The sequence below is a fragment of the Labrus bergylta genome, chromosome 16, assembly GCF_963930695.1.
Source record: "Labrus bergylta chromosome 16, fLabBer1.1, whole genome shotgun sequence".
NCBI classification, from domain to species: domain Eukaryota; kingdom Metazoa; phylum Chordata; class Actinopteri; order Labriformes; family Labridae; genus Labrus; species Labrus bergylta.
The window spans coordinates 25,441,969-25,456,810 of record NC_089210.1 but is presented as its reverse complement, the minus strand read 5'-3'; positions in this window follow the sequence as shown (position 1 = coordinate 25,456,810).

Below are 14,842 nucleotides of genomic sequence, written 5' to 3'. Positions count from 1 at the left end.
AAGTGGACAGACTTCTCGAGACCTGGAGGGGCAAACATCAACTCTTTATGGTAAAAATATTGTCTACTGTATTTAACCTCTCCCACAACTTGCCTTCTTAAAAGCTTATTAACAGAAAGTTTTTAGTTTCATTAGGGACTATAAACCAGAAAAATAAGACAGCCACATGTTAAATACACATGGTGGTTTGAGTTTAAAATGCCTTCCAGCTCTGGATCTAAGCCTAAAAGCTTCATGGGTACAAAGACTCTTCAATAATCCCAACTGGTTTTCAACAAAGCATTTCTTTTCTCTGAGTGATTCATTTGTAGAAAAATGTTATCCCATTTCCTCAAGTATCCCCACCTTCAATGAAAAATGTGTTCACTATTTTTCCAAATCTTTATGGAGCTCAGTGTAAGTTCAGACAGGAAGACTGGTTATATTCTTTCACTCATTCATTCATCCTTTCACTTCAACCTAAACCACTCCCCCTACTACTTCCTCTGTCTCCCTTCTCTGGTGATCAGCTGTTGATCAACCAATCAGATGTGGGCACAACCTCTCCCATCCAATCATTCTGCAGCAGCAAAAAGACTAAAACAGCTCTCTCTCTTCCGCTCCCCTTCTGTCTTTTCAGGCAACCGCTGTAACCCACCACCGCCCCAGGCACCTCCATTCCAGCTCAGCAGAGTCCAGATCAGGCTCGGATACCAATCCCTTATAGCAGCTCCCATTCATCTTCACCACCACCAGTGTCTAGACTTCATAGGGGGGTCTCCTAAACCTGCTGTCGGCTTCATTACCTTCCGAGCGTGAAGTCGTCACGATGGAGTCTAATCCCCCAAAGACTTTGCACATTCCAAATTAATTGTTGCACATTTATTGTAAATAATTAATTGTTCATTCTCAATTAAGTCTCTCCTGATTGAAATGCCATCTGTTTCAGTCTGTGTCACCAAAAGATGGGGTAGAGTCCAGACAACAGCAGGCTTAAGGAAAATATTTATATTGATAATAAACCAGTATACTGGCCTCTACTTTTAAAAAACAAAAACATATCTATGATGGGAATGACATAGGCTATTGGATTTCAAAGAGACTTATGATTCTTTCATTTCAAAATATGGGGATGTTACAAGTCATTGCTATGCACAACTATTGTCTGCAATACCTTCACCTAGGGAGAAAATCACAGCATCATTGAGATGTTTGTCATTTGCATTTTGCATTATAAATAACTGATGAACTGGAGAAATGTGCCATGTATTATTATTTCATGTCCTTTGAGAATGTTACTTCTCATCCATATCATTTCAAACCTAATGGAAAGATTTGATACTCCTCTTCCTTGTTTGAAAATGTTTCAGTTTACGTATGAATCATCAAGAGTAGAAAATATGGCAAATAACGATGATCATAGTTGTAGATGTTGTGGTGATCAGAATGACGTCATCCATTTAGTTTGGTATTGTCCTGTTGTTGCATCATTCTGGCAGCAGGTGGCAGATTGTCTAGCTGAACAAGCAATCACTTTACCGTTATCTCCTTTCACTATTATTTGGGGTTTCCAAGATGATCAAAAAGCGTTATTGAACAATATTTTAGTACTTTATATGATTTATATATTGAATTCTCCCAGAAAACTCCCATTCTATCATTTTCAAAATAAACTCATTTTGAAAAGCAAAAATAAAAATTCAAAAAATAAATACAAGTGCGATTGTGATATAATAACACACCTGGTATACAGAGGCATGATTATCTTACGTTCTCAATAAAGTATTGTTTGATTTCTTCTGTTGTCTTACTGAAGAGGTTTTTGACCTGAAATTAGGTAAAAAGCATTTTGACAGTTTGTTTATATGAACTGAAACATATGTAGATATGTATCTTTGTGTCTGTGTGTTATTGCTTACGTGTATTTGATTTTAAATGATGTAGATGCAACCTTGACCCTCACAAGATTTTTTGAAATCATTAAAGGAAATAAAGAGAACATGTTCTTGTAAATATGTATGGAAACTGAATTAAAAAAAAAAATTACATTTTCCTTTCTCAGACAAATACAATTAGTGGATCAAATTCTGCTTAGGGCTTGGAAAAAGATCTTGCATTCATGCAATGCTTTATTTGGGATGTCTCAGGGCGACAAATAGATAAAGGCTGCCAAGTCATGCAAGTCTTTGCACATCATCTCTTGGAAGAAATTAAACCTTGTCTTGGAATCTTGGAGCAGAATAAGGTCTCCACTCCAGCTTGGGATGACACCAATCCGTCAGCCCAGTGGGCTTTTCATTGAAGTGTACTCGGATTTCACATCACTGTTGTATCCTCCATAAGAGAATATATAGAAACAGGATAAACATTCTCATGCCACACATGTAGCAAAAGATATCACACCACTCATCCAACAAGTGGATTTCTTTCCATGACAAAATATAGAACCCCTTAATATCACAGGACCAACATATCGCATCAAACATATTAGACCAAGTAAGAATCTGATTTTAGGTCTACAATATTTAGCTTTTGTGACGGCCCTGGCCATGGTGTTTGGGCCTGGTACTGCTTGTGTTTTGTGTTTCAGGGTTTGGCGTCATCTGGTGGTTGGTGGTGGCATACCTGCTGGGCGTTGGGAGACTCGCCCACCTACCTGCTGATTGCAGATGGGCTTCACCTGAGTGGAAGGGCATACAAGCCAGGCTGCCAGAGCTTTCTGTGGCTTCCTCGGGACAGACTAGACTTAGTTCCCTCTGCCCTCGTATTTTTGGTTGTTCTGAAATAAACTAAAACTTAAGAAGCAAGTTGACTGTGTGGACCTCCATTTTGAATGTTAGGGCCTACACGAGCTGGCCATAACACTTTGCAGAGCATCAGGGTGAAAGCCTATTTCCTAGCACATATCTAAAAAATGTCCTGAATGAATTTTGAATGCATTCTTTACTGATATCAAACATGAGAGAGAAAAGGCAGTTCGGTTATTGTTCTGGTATCCAAATTTCAGTTTTCCACTCAGTCATATATATGCATCTTCTTTCATTCAACAAAACACACACACACACACACAAACTGGTGCATACAGGACAAAGCAGACAAATGCGTGTATTGAAGAAATGTTATGATGGTAACAGTACATTAGCATATGAGCTATATAGAAAGCTGTTGGTCACATGGAAACTTAAAATTATCCCACAATCTGCTTAAATATGTCCTTAGACTAAAACAGACTTAGGTATCAAATGGAGCAACTAGGGGGAGAAATTAATTTTGCCCTCCGGGATGTACTGGGACAGAATTTCAGCCTGCTGCTTTGAGATGGAGAGGCCCTGACATTAGCACGCTTTGCACATGATACCAAATATTAATTTATTCTCATGGAAACTAGTATTTCATGAAATCCACCATAAGTTAACTAGTGCAATATCAGCACCACTCCACACATAACCAATTGCTGCTGTTGTCTAATTCAGCCATCAAGTTTAAATACTCAAAACCATTGGTACTCAGCCTCGTCCATATATGACTCATTTTATGTAAAAGAGCCCTACACATTGCACCTGCCAGTGTTGTTTTTTTTTGCTGGTTCTGCTCTGTTTTCCTCCTCCTCCTCCTCCTCCTCCTCCTCCTCCTCCTCATCCTCATTATCATTATCATCATCATCACCATGACTGACTTCAAGCTCCAAAAGGGAAATTGGCCTTGACAGCTAACAACTAATATTTTTTTTATTTTATGAATATATTATATAGGACTGCTTTGTTATTTAAAAAAGGTTAACAAACATAACATTAAATCAACATAAGAAAAGACAAAACAGGCAAAAAAATATAAATAGTATTTATATTTGGTGCTGATGTCAAAATGTCAGACTACGTCTTGCACTCATTTCTGACTCAGGTCTTAGACTTTATGAACTACACAGTTTACTGTAGTGTTCTGAGGCTACAAATCATAGCCTCTAGTCGCAGCGTCATTATGCCATCATAATGAATTAGTCTACTTCGGACTGATTGTTTTCTAAGCTATACAGTCAATAGGCATAAAATCATATGTATTTCATATATTTATTCCATATACACATTAAACACTTCAAAGTGAATCCGTTGCTTCTGGCACCGGTAGGTTATTGCACTGATGATGAGACTGGACCGAGAAGCAGGACAGCGACAGTCGCTGTCCTGCTTCTCGATTTAAATATATCTAAATCTATGTGTCCCGCGTGTGTGTCTATTTGTCTATGTCTATATGTGACATGTGTGTCTATATGTGTCTATGTGTTTATATCTATGTGTAAGTCACATCCAAGGTCACTCATTAAAACTTAAGTCAACTGGTTCATGAAAACATGATTATCCTGGTTTCAAAATCATTGTGAAACTGATGTATGTATGCCACTTCCTAAAACATCACTACTACAAAAAAAGTAACAGTCTCAAAAGATCCATGACCAAACTGAGTGAGAGACACTGCTGATCATTCACGCCCACCCTTTATAAAAGAGGCAGCTCTTGACTTCTGCACGAACTGATAGGCGTCCAACACAGGTAAGTGTCTTAACTTTGACCTCAGTTTTGAATGCTATTGATTCATCTGAGTCCGCCCCAGCTCGAGCCGGCCCGGGCTCCTCATCCTCACCTCATAGCCACAAACATCCAATTCAAGTAAAAGACCTTCAAAATCCCCTTCATCCATATCAGTTTGAAGTTGAAACATGTTTTTTTTGCCATTGTTGGTTCTTATCAGCTTTCTCCATAGCACCTGTTAGCATAGCTACCAAGCAATATGGCGGACGTTGAGTTTCAATTCTGGGAGTGAGTTCCCACCCACTGATCTGTGTTAGGTCTCTAGCTTCAGTGGTCGAAAAACCACAATAGCCACTAACCACAATAGCCGCTCCTTTTCAGACTTAGAAATACAAAGATTTCCCTTCTCATGGGAAAATGAGGGCGGGATGCACGACCATTCAAAAATACTACCAGGTTTCTAATGATACAAAGATTAATGCAAATGGGTGAAGTATCCTTTTAAGTTTCCATCAATATTAACTTGTCCTTTTCATACAGATTTGCACACCACGGACAAAATGGTCGGAGCACTGGTTCAGTGTCTTGCCCAAGGTAACTTTGATATGTGACTGCAGGAGCTGGGGATACAAGCCCCGACCTTCCAGGTTGAGGGATAACAGACTCTACCACTGAGCCACAGCACAGCTGTTCCTTTAATTATTTACAGTGAACACCAACCCAAACCCAGAAGAAGATTAGACTATATATTTCAGCTTAAGTGTTAGGTATGTATGCATCCATCTTCAAAAACCTCAGTAATTTGTTGGTTTGACTTCTGGAGGAAGTAAGAAGAGCAAAACTCAGTTTTTTTGTTAATTTATGGATAACTCTCAGCAGTATAGTTTATCTGTCTCCTTGTTGGAACTAAGGGATAGTTCACCTCACAGCATCACACAGCACCATCAGCCCTTCCTCAAAGCTGTTGTCTGTGCAGTGATCAGACCCTATACAGGTTTCATCACATCAAAGTAATTAAGTAGTACCACTGGTACTAGTAAGAGGATCTAGTAATCAATTTCACTCAAGTTCAATCAAGGTTCACAGAATGAGATGGTGGCCATACTCTGCATGCTTCCCTTTCTTGCTCGAAGGCTTACTGCATGGCCCAGGGTCTTAGCACTCTTCTATGAGGGCTTAGGCCTGGCTTTGAGTCCATGCCTTACATTGACAGAGATACAAATTCTAGTTAAGGAAGAAGAAAGAAACCGGTCTACAGGCTCGACCACCACTGCAGCCTTTGCAGTGGTGTGTTATAGCCTTGATTCACATCCACAGTGACCTGAGGTCTATTGCATGGTCATTAACATCAACACTGTTTGTGCTGGCCTCTGACCTTTTTTCAGTGCTGAGGCCTGAAACAGGCCTATGACAAACACTTTCTTACTTCCTTATTTCCCTGTCACCATCTCCATGGATATTTGCCTTTCTTCACAACAAACTATTCTGAGCTTGCAGCCTTTTTGAGTGGACCAACAGCTGTATAAGAATATTTTTCCAAAACCCAACCAAAAAGAAGGGTGCTGAGATTGATCAATATGTGCTGCATCTTTGCGAATAAAAATAAAACTCTTTAATCAGTATTATTAAAACATTTACTTGGCAAGGGAATATAGCAATAGACCGCTCTACCCGTAACACACCTCAGTAACAGCAAAAGTCAAGCCAATCATTTTCCTGTTTAGGTTGTGGCTCCTGCTGTGTAGCTCAGCATTTTTTTTGGCAATTCTACCCAATCCTTGGACAACTACAATGAACATAAAACTCTATTATTTATATGTATTTTTTATTAAGATTTTATCATACCTACATACATACATTACTTCTTTATTGAAATACATGTGAGGAATACATTATTTGAGAAAATAAGTCTTTTTAAACATGGGATATATTGTTATCAACTTATCTTAATGTGTCCAACAAATATGTCTATGTCTTTATACCAAATACAAATCACTGCTCCCTCCCTTAGCTGGATTTATTTTTGACGGCGATAATACCTTGTGACCTGATGGAAAGATGGCATATAATAAGCCAAGTCATTCCAAAACTTGGAGATTATCCAAAACTTATCCTTAGATCAATTGTCAGTCAGTCATTTGGTCTTTCAAACTTTTCTGCTGTAAAACTGCATAAAATGTATTTATTTGGGGAGAACATTATTGGCATTTTTTATAAACATCCTTCTGGTATTAAATTATCTGAGCTGGCTATCGTTCTGAAAGTCTGATCCAAGGAGCTATTTAATACTTGCCCAGCGTTAATGCTAAGCTTATGTCCTGTAACTATACACCAGTGACATTTCAGTGCTTCTCCAAATGTAAAACTCCTCCTCCTCTCTTGCTGTGATATCCAAATTAATAGGACAGTGGTGTCTACTTTTAACTGTGAGAGCTTCAAGTCATTTCACCCTCTCAATTATATGGAACAAATTTAAAAACTGATATTTTGGGGCAGAATCAATTTGTTACTTTACTCATTCAAATGTTTTGCTTACATTATGGAACTATTTTTCCAAGGGTGGAAATAAAATAAAATGTTTGAGAACCACTAATCAAAGGAAAGAAGGCTATTGTGTACTGTACAGCTAGTAAAGGACCTTGGGATACATTTATGATGACTGATGTTTGTACAATAACAAGAAAAGAAACAAAGCAAATAATACTACTATTAGTTAGTATTAATTAAATGTCAGCTACACATGTACAGGTACAAAACAACAATGGCTATATAGATAACAAATTGCTTTGTTAAGATTATCATGTATATGGCACATCTATGTAATCAACATCTTAAGGTTAACATTCTAGCTACGTGTTGTTGCAATTTAGTATTAAGCATACTAATTATTTTGTTTTGTTAAAGCTCAAGCGTTGGTATAGTGTTGTTGCAGCTGGAAAGTGATATACATTTAGACTGTGAGTGACTGCCATCTGTTGGTCTGGCAGCAGCTCATGCCACAGGGATAAGAGTGACTACTGTTTAATTTGACAATGTATGCTTTTTTTCTTGGGGTTGAAATATATTAAGCGAAGGTTGGAGCATAATTCAAGCTCCTCTCAACCATTTGTACTCTACAAGATAAAAATGAAGAAAAAGATAAACACTTGCAGTTGCTTGGGTTAGAGGTGATGATAATTTCGCAGTCTTCAATTATATGTAAACTTTTAGATCTCCTGGAGAAGTCTTGTGTAACCTCCCAGTTGTCTGCTGAGAGGTCTACAATACCTTCAATCAGCTGATGACTGGCCACAAGCCCGAGCTCTTGGTTATGTTATTAATTATAATAATGCTTTAAATTTTACAGCAGTACAATAACAAGAAAAGAAACAAAGCAAATAATACTATTCAGTCAGGATGGCCGAGCGGTCTAAGTCCGCTAAGTGAATTGTACTACTAGTATATAATATGAATTCAATGTGAGATAGGCATGTACAGGTACAAAACAACAATAACCAACAGAGATCTGTCCTCATTGACAGCGTAAACCTTAATTTAACAGTTCTAGAAAAAAAATCCCTGGAAATTTCATGTGTTTAAAGTCTTGTCTTTCAGAGGCTCTTCTGATCACCACCAACCCCTATGACTACCCAATGATCAGTCAGTGAAATCACAGTCAAAAGCATCGATGATGTGGAGGAGTTCATTGCAGATGTAGGAGCACAATAAAAATAATAATAATATTGTTATAATGGATAATAAATAATAGTTTTTTTAATAAATACTAATATATAGTATATATATATATATATATACATGTATTTCTCTCCTGTGTAATGCAGACAGCTATCCACATCCTGGGCTTCACTGGCGAGGAGAAGATTAACATCTTCATGCTGACTGGTGCTGTGATGCATCATGGACACATGAAATTCAAGCAGAAGCAGCGCGAGGAGCAGGCTGAACCTGATGGCAATTCTTATCATGCAAGTGTTATGGTGTGAAAAGTTAAATAACCCAAGGTAATGAGTCTTTTGTTTTTCTATCAGTGACTGATAAAATCGCCTACCTTCTGGGCCTGAACTCAGCTGACATGCTGAAAGCTTTGTGCTACCCAAGAGTCAAGGTCGGAAATGAGATGGTGACCAAAGGTCAAACCGTGCCACAGGTAATATAAAAAATGAGTTGAAATATATAGGATTTGTATATTTTATGAAAATGCTATTCTGAGAAAATAAATCTGTATTCCTTGTTTATAGGTCTACAATTCAGTCAGCGCTCTCTGCAAGTCCATTTCTGAGAAAATGTTCTCATGGATGGTCGTCCGTATCAATGAGATGCTGCACACAAAGCAGCCAAGACAGTTCTTCATTTGATTCTTGGATATCGCTGGTTTTGAGATCTTTGAAGTGAATTATTGAAAAATATCTTATCAGTTTAAAAAATGAATTCCTAAATTGCCATGAAATTAATAAATATATTTATATCTTACAGTCAAACAGCTTGGAGCAACTCTGCATCAACTTCACCAATGAGAAAAAATATATTTTAAATCTTTCCAATGTTCATTTTCTCTACTACAAATTCCAATTCATGGGGGCGGCAGTATCTCAGTCTGTAGGGACTTGGGTTGGGAATCAGAGGATCGCTGGTTCAAGTCCCGGCACGGACCAAGTCCAGAAATTGGCCTGGTAGCTGGAGAGGTGCCAGTCCACTTCCTGAGCACTGCCAAGGTGCCCTTGAGCAAGGCATCTAACACCCCCACCAGCTCAGGAGCGCCCACTGTGGGCAGCCCCCTCACTCTGAGACCTCTCCATTAGTGCATGTCTATAGGATCCTGTTTGTGCATGTGTGTGTATTTCGGCCTATGTTTGTGTAGCATGTTAACTAGACAGAGTGTATCCTCATGGGATCAATAAAGTATTATTTAATCAAATATTTTCTCAATCAAAAAACAAATTAATGATGGGTAACTTACTACATATAATATGTGTGTATATATATATATGTATACAGTTAAAGTTCTATAAGTGATTAATGTTTATCAAAACAGAGGCATCTAGTGGTGATGGAAAGAAGTGGTGGTAAGAATAAGGTAAACTGTGTCTGCCCTTTTCAGGGTATGTTATTTTTATTTTATTCTATTTATGTAAAATAAAAGGACTAATTAAACCTTGAAATTATGTAGAACTTTTATCTTTGATGCTGATCAACAGGAGAACTTGAGGAGCAGTCACCCTCATTTTGTCCGCTGCTTGATTCCAAATGAAACAACGACTCCAGTAAGAATTGCAGGGAGAAGTTTTGTGAAATGTATGTAACATGGTATTTTAAAGAAATGTTTTAACACTCTTTATTCTTTTTTTACCTACAGAGTATATCTTTGTAGACTGAGGAGGACAAGAAGAATGTAAACAAACTTCAGGATCTGGTGGACAAGCTCCAACTTAAAGTCAAGACTTACAAGATACAGGCTGAGGAGGCTGTAAGTAAACTTCAAGGATATGACCAATCGTCTTAATTCATTGCATAATGTTAAAACTATACCAAATACAACTTTTTTGTTGCTAAGTCAGTAAAACTCCCATTTAACAGGAGGAGCAGGCCAATACTCACATTGTTCAGGCTGAGAAAGGTTCAGCATGATCTGGAGGAGGCTCAGGAACGTGCTGACATTGCTGAGTCCCAGGTCAACAAGATGAGAGCCAGGAGCCGTGACACTGGAAAGGTAAATGTAACTTTATACTTATAAACAATAAAGACTGGCATCATTACTTTCAGGGTCACCAATAATATGTTCTTAACAAAATACTGATATATTTTAAATTGTCATTGATAAAAATATCTCCAACCAGTAGAACCATTAAATATTTTCATTTTTTCTTTATTTCAGAGGGAATCTGCTGAATAAGAGACCATCTTAATCCCATTCAACATAATACAATATGAAACAACTGTTGAACATTTTAAACTGTAACATTTCAATGAACAAATATGCAAATAACTCAATAAAATTGTCTTTTTTTTCTCTTACACAGTTTACACATGTTCTCTTTCTGCTGACTAACACAGCAGCGTTATTGTTGACGAGTCGGTCAAATGGACTGTGAAACACTTTTTTATTCTGTGAAAATACATGAATACATTTTCATGACATCCACACTAATTTTCTTATTGTGGCGCCTAGTATACCTTTATTTAGAGATAGGACAGTGGATAGAGCCAGACATATATATTTTTTTAATTATCTATCTATACCGCTTATCTCATTTGGGGGGCCAGCTGCCTGTGAGCAGGTGGCAGAGTACACCCTGGACTGGTTGCCAGTCAATCGCAGGGCTGACAGACAGAGACAAACAACTAGTCACACTCACATCCACAGCTACAGACAATTTAGAGACACAAATAAACCTAATTAGTATGTCTTTTGACAATGGGAGGAAGCCGTAGTACCCAGAGAGAACAAATGCACTGAGAGAACATGCAAACTCCACACAGAAAGGCCCTCTCTGAAGGGGAATCGAATCAAAGAACCGTCTTGCAGGAGCAGTAAAGCTTTACCACTGTTCTGAAATTAATAACACAAGCAATATTTCAAACACATTAATAGTAAAATAGTAAAAAGGACTTAGGAACTGCAGTTGGCTGTTGATTGTTGGTGTCAATTCAGTGAACGTCACAGTTATTCAGGCCAAATCTTTTACTTAAAAAGCACATAAACAAAAGTCCCCATAAAGGCACATGCAAAAAGAGGACCAAAGTTATTATTCAAATAATTTTTGGCTCATACCAGAAATATTATCATTATTATTTATATTTTAACTACCTACAAATAACTAAAGAAAACCTGCTATATCCTTTAAATACATTTTTATAAACTTAACTAGGAAGAAACAATGTATTATTAAGAATTAAGCTTACTAAGCACATTGCTTCACAGAATGATATACAGTGCAAGTGATTTAATACAAAATGAATTTATACACAGTATACTCACATAGAGTTCAGTGGACTATAAAAGAGAAGGCATTGCTTATTAAACTATAAAACAACTTGGACATAAAGGATATTATGTGTGGCACAAGCCAATCAGGTCTGATGTTGATTTTTTTACTGACAAATAAGCACACACTTGTAAATGCCTCTCCACTTGTGACCAGGCTACATCAATTAACCATCTCGAACAATATTTACAGTAATCAGGAAATCATATTTCAGACCAACAATCACATTTCCAGGACAAGGCTCAGGAAGGTCTGGCATGAGCTGGATGTAACACAGAAATTCGCTTTCATCTCTGGAATCTGACTCGCAGCAAATCTCAATTTGCTAGCCTGAACTTTCTCCTGGCAGCTAGTATGTGGAGTTCAAAGCAACAATCACTGAGGTCAGGGTCAAGGAGATGGAGACTCGATTCAGAGGAAGCCCTTACAACAAACTGCTGCGGCCCAGGCATCCAGAACAGCTCATGGTAAACATTTTTAAATTAATTAAATTAATTTAGAAAAAATAAAATAATATAGGCTATAAAGAAGTTTAAGTGCTAAACAATGTAGGCTAGACGGGGTGGTAACTGAGATACATTTTTCAATCTATAATGGCCAGGGATTCCCCCTTGTATCATTTCAGTGATTTTAATTCACATAGAAAATCCGTCAAATGTATTTCACTAATTTAGATGACAGAAAGAGCTAGCTTGATTTCTAATCTAACCCCCAATTATCAAGCAACTGTAAATTTACAGTTTGCAAGTTTATCCATTTGAGTGGTTTTATTACGTTTCTCAGCAGATAAAAGTGCTGGTATTAAGACCAAAAAAAACCCAGTTATCTTCTAACGTCGGAAACTGTTATCATTTTAGCTAGCCAGCTGACACTATTTCTACTGTTTACAAAGTTAATTTAACTTTAGACTGACTTGTGACAGTTCATGGTCACATAAAATATCGTAAGTATGAATTTCAACTGAATAATTCAGGCGTGCTCAATAATTGCTCAAGTTCAAAGTATCCTGAGGTTACGTCGCCTCTGAGGTACAAGCGCTGGGTTAGCTCATTTGGTAGTGTAGGCGCCCCGAGAGTAGAGGCTGTAGTCCTGGTCATAGGCTAGTGGTTGCAGGTTTGACTCCGAAGCCTGAAGCTGTTTGGTGCATGTCAGCCCCCTCTCTTTCCTGTCATTCTACAGTCAGCTTTCATATAAAGACAAACGCGCAATAAATAAATAAATCATCTCTGAAGTAAAGAAAAGAGCATTAAGTTAACACTAATAGACTAACCTAAAGTAATGTTTTTCCTTCTTGACAAGTGGTTGTCTGAGATGATGGTAGGATTTAGCATTGAGTCAATGACCCTATTATAGTAAGACACTAGCTGTTGTGGTATGACAATTGGCTTAATATAAGCTCATAACCACTGTAGGAATTCAAATGCTGTAGTCCGTCTCTCCTGTGGCTTCTTCTTGGCTGGAGAGCTTAGTGCTCTGTTCCAAGAGGCCACAGTCAATTAATAGGAATTCTAATAGCACTCTAGATGTTTGACTGTACCTGCCAACAGGGCCTATTCACAAAGTAAGTGCTGAGTGGCTTATTAGAAAGACTCCTGTTAAAAGCAGGGCCAGAACGAAGAAAACCATATAGCCTATTGATAAATTCCTTGAGAAATATTTTCTTGACTTGTTGTGGGTTTTTCCACTGTCATAATATTTCCTCAAAAGTAACATTCAGTCCACTGAGGAATTTTACTTTAAATACATTAAGTATGAGGGAGAATCATTCAGGAGTGTTCAGAGGGATGTATGGCTTTTTTAAGGGTTCAAAAAAAAAATCTGTGAAAGAAAATCTAAAGGCCTGTTCATCAGACAGAAAAAGGAGGTATCACAACTTGGGATAGCTTTTTTCTGAAAGGATCTGGGCAAGTGCAACTACATGACATTATAATTCTATCTTCTTTTGCAGTTTTTGAAGATTTATGTTTTCTTTCCAATGTTTTCTTGTTATATTTGTATTTATATTTCCAGGATTAAGGTTTCCATAGTATGACAACATGGTTGAATAAAATCACAACTTTAGCATTTTTCAGAGTGGAAAAGAGCCTTCTCATAACCCTTCATGTGAGATGCATAACGTGGTGAGGCTGCTGATGACTGGTCTACACTTTTATCAACATACAGTAGGCTGGAAGTTATTATTATTATTTTTTTCTTCTGAATTCATATGATACATTTATGTTATTGTAGATTTTTTTAAGTTAAGTCTATCTCTTTTTAATATCATTATTATTATTTTCCCCTTTCATGTATAAACATGTATACGTGCAAGAGTGTAAGAGCATGTACATTTACATGTATTTAGGTTTGTTTTAGTTTCTTTTTTTAAATTATTTTTAAATTATTATTGTTGTTTTTTTATTATCTATTTGTTTTCTATTTTATTCTCTAATTCTTTCTGTTTAATCGAATATACTGCCTGGTCACTTGGGGTGGGGGGGGTACTGTGTGGGGTATTGTGTGTTATATTATAATCTTCAATAAAGAGTATTAAAAAAAAAAAATCACAACTTTATGGTGCATACAATAAGGTGCATGTCCCAGGTAGGAGAGATAAACTGATAGAGGAGGTTCTTGCCTCATGACAATGAACCCAAACACTGCACAGGAAGCACAAGTGTCATTTGACTTTGGGGGCAGAGGCTATTTATGTAGACACATTGCCGTGCAGCTTGTTGTCCATTTGTGTTCCAAGATATTTTAGGAGCTGACTTAAGCTTTGTTGTGCTTATTGACGTCTGCAGGGTAGTCGGCATGTTTGCATTCATGTAAATACCTTTGTTCAGGATGACAAAGAAACTATTAAATTGGCATTCCACACATTTGTCTATATGTCTTTAACCATTGACTTGTCTGAAAAGGTTTGCATTGTTAAGGAGTTTTGGTTAGAGCTGCTTCAGTGTATTCCAGACAGTTTCTGTACAAGTACTACTAGGTGGCACACATTTTTTAGGGTTATTCCAGGTAACCACTTTCCTTTCTTTTGTAAAATAAGGAAATCAATGAGTATTATTTCAGATTATATATGTCTAAACTAAGCATTTTCTCCTAAATAGTTATTACTATGGATTTAGTAATGATCTTGTGAAATATATTTTAAGCACATACAGTAATCTTTGCTAAGGCTCACCTACTCCAGTTTTCTCGTTCCTCCTTGTTATCCTTTTTTTCTTCACAAATCATTTAATTTCATGTTAAAATACTTTGATAGGTTGTCAATTGCACAAACACTGAATACTGAAGCCATAATATTAACAGCATAAATAATGAAAACTTAAGAATCAAGAACACTTGACATCTTCCCCTGTTATTTAT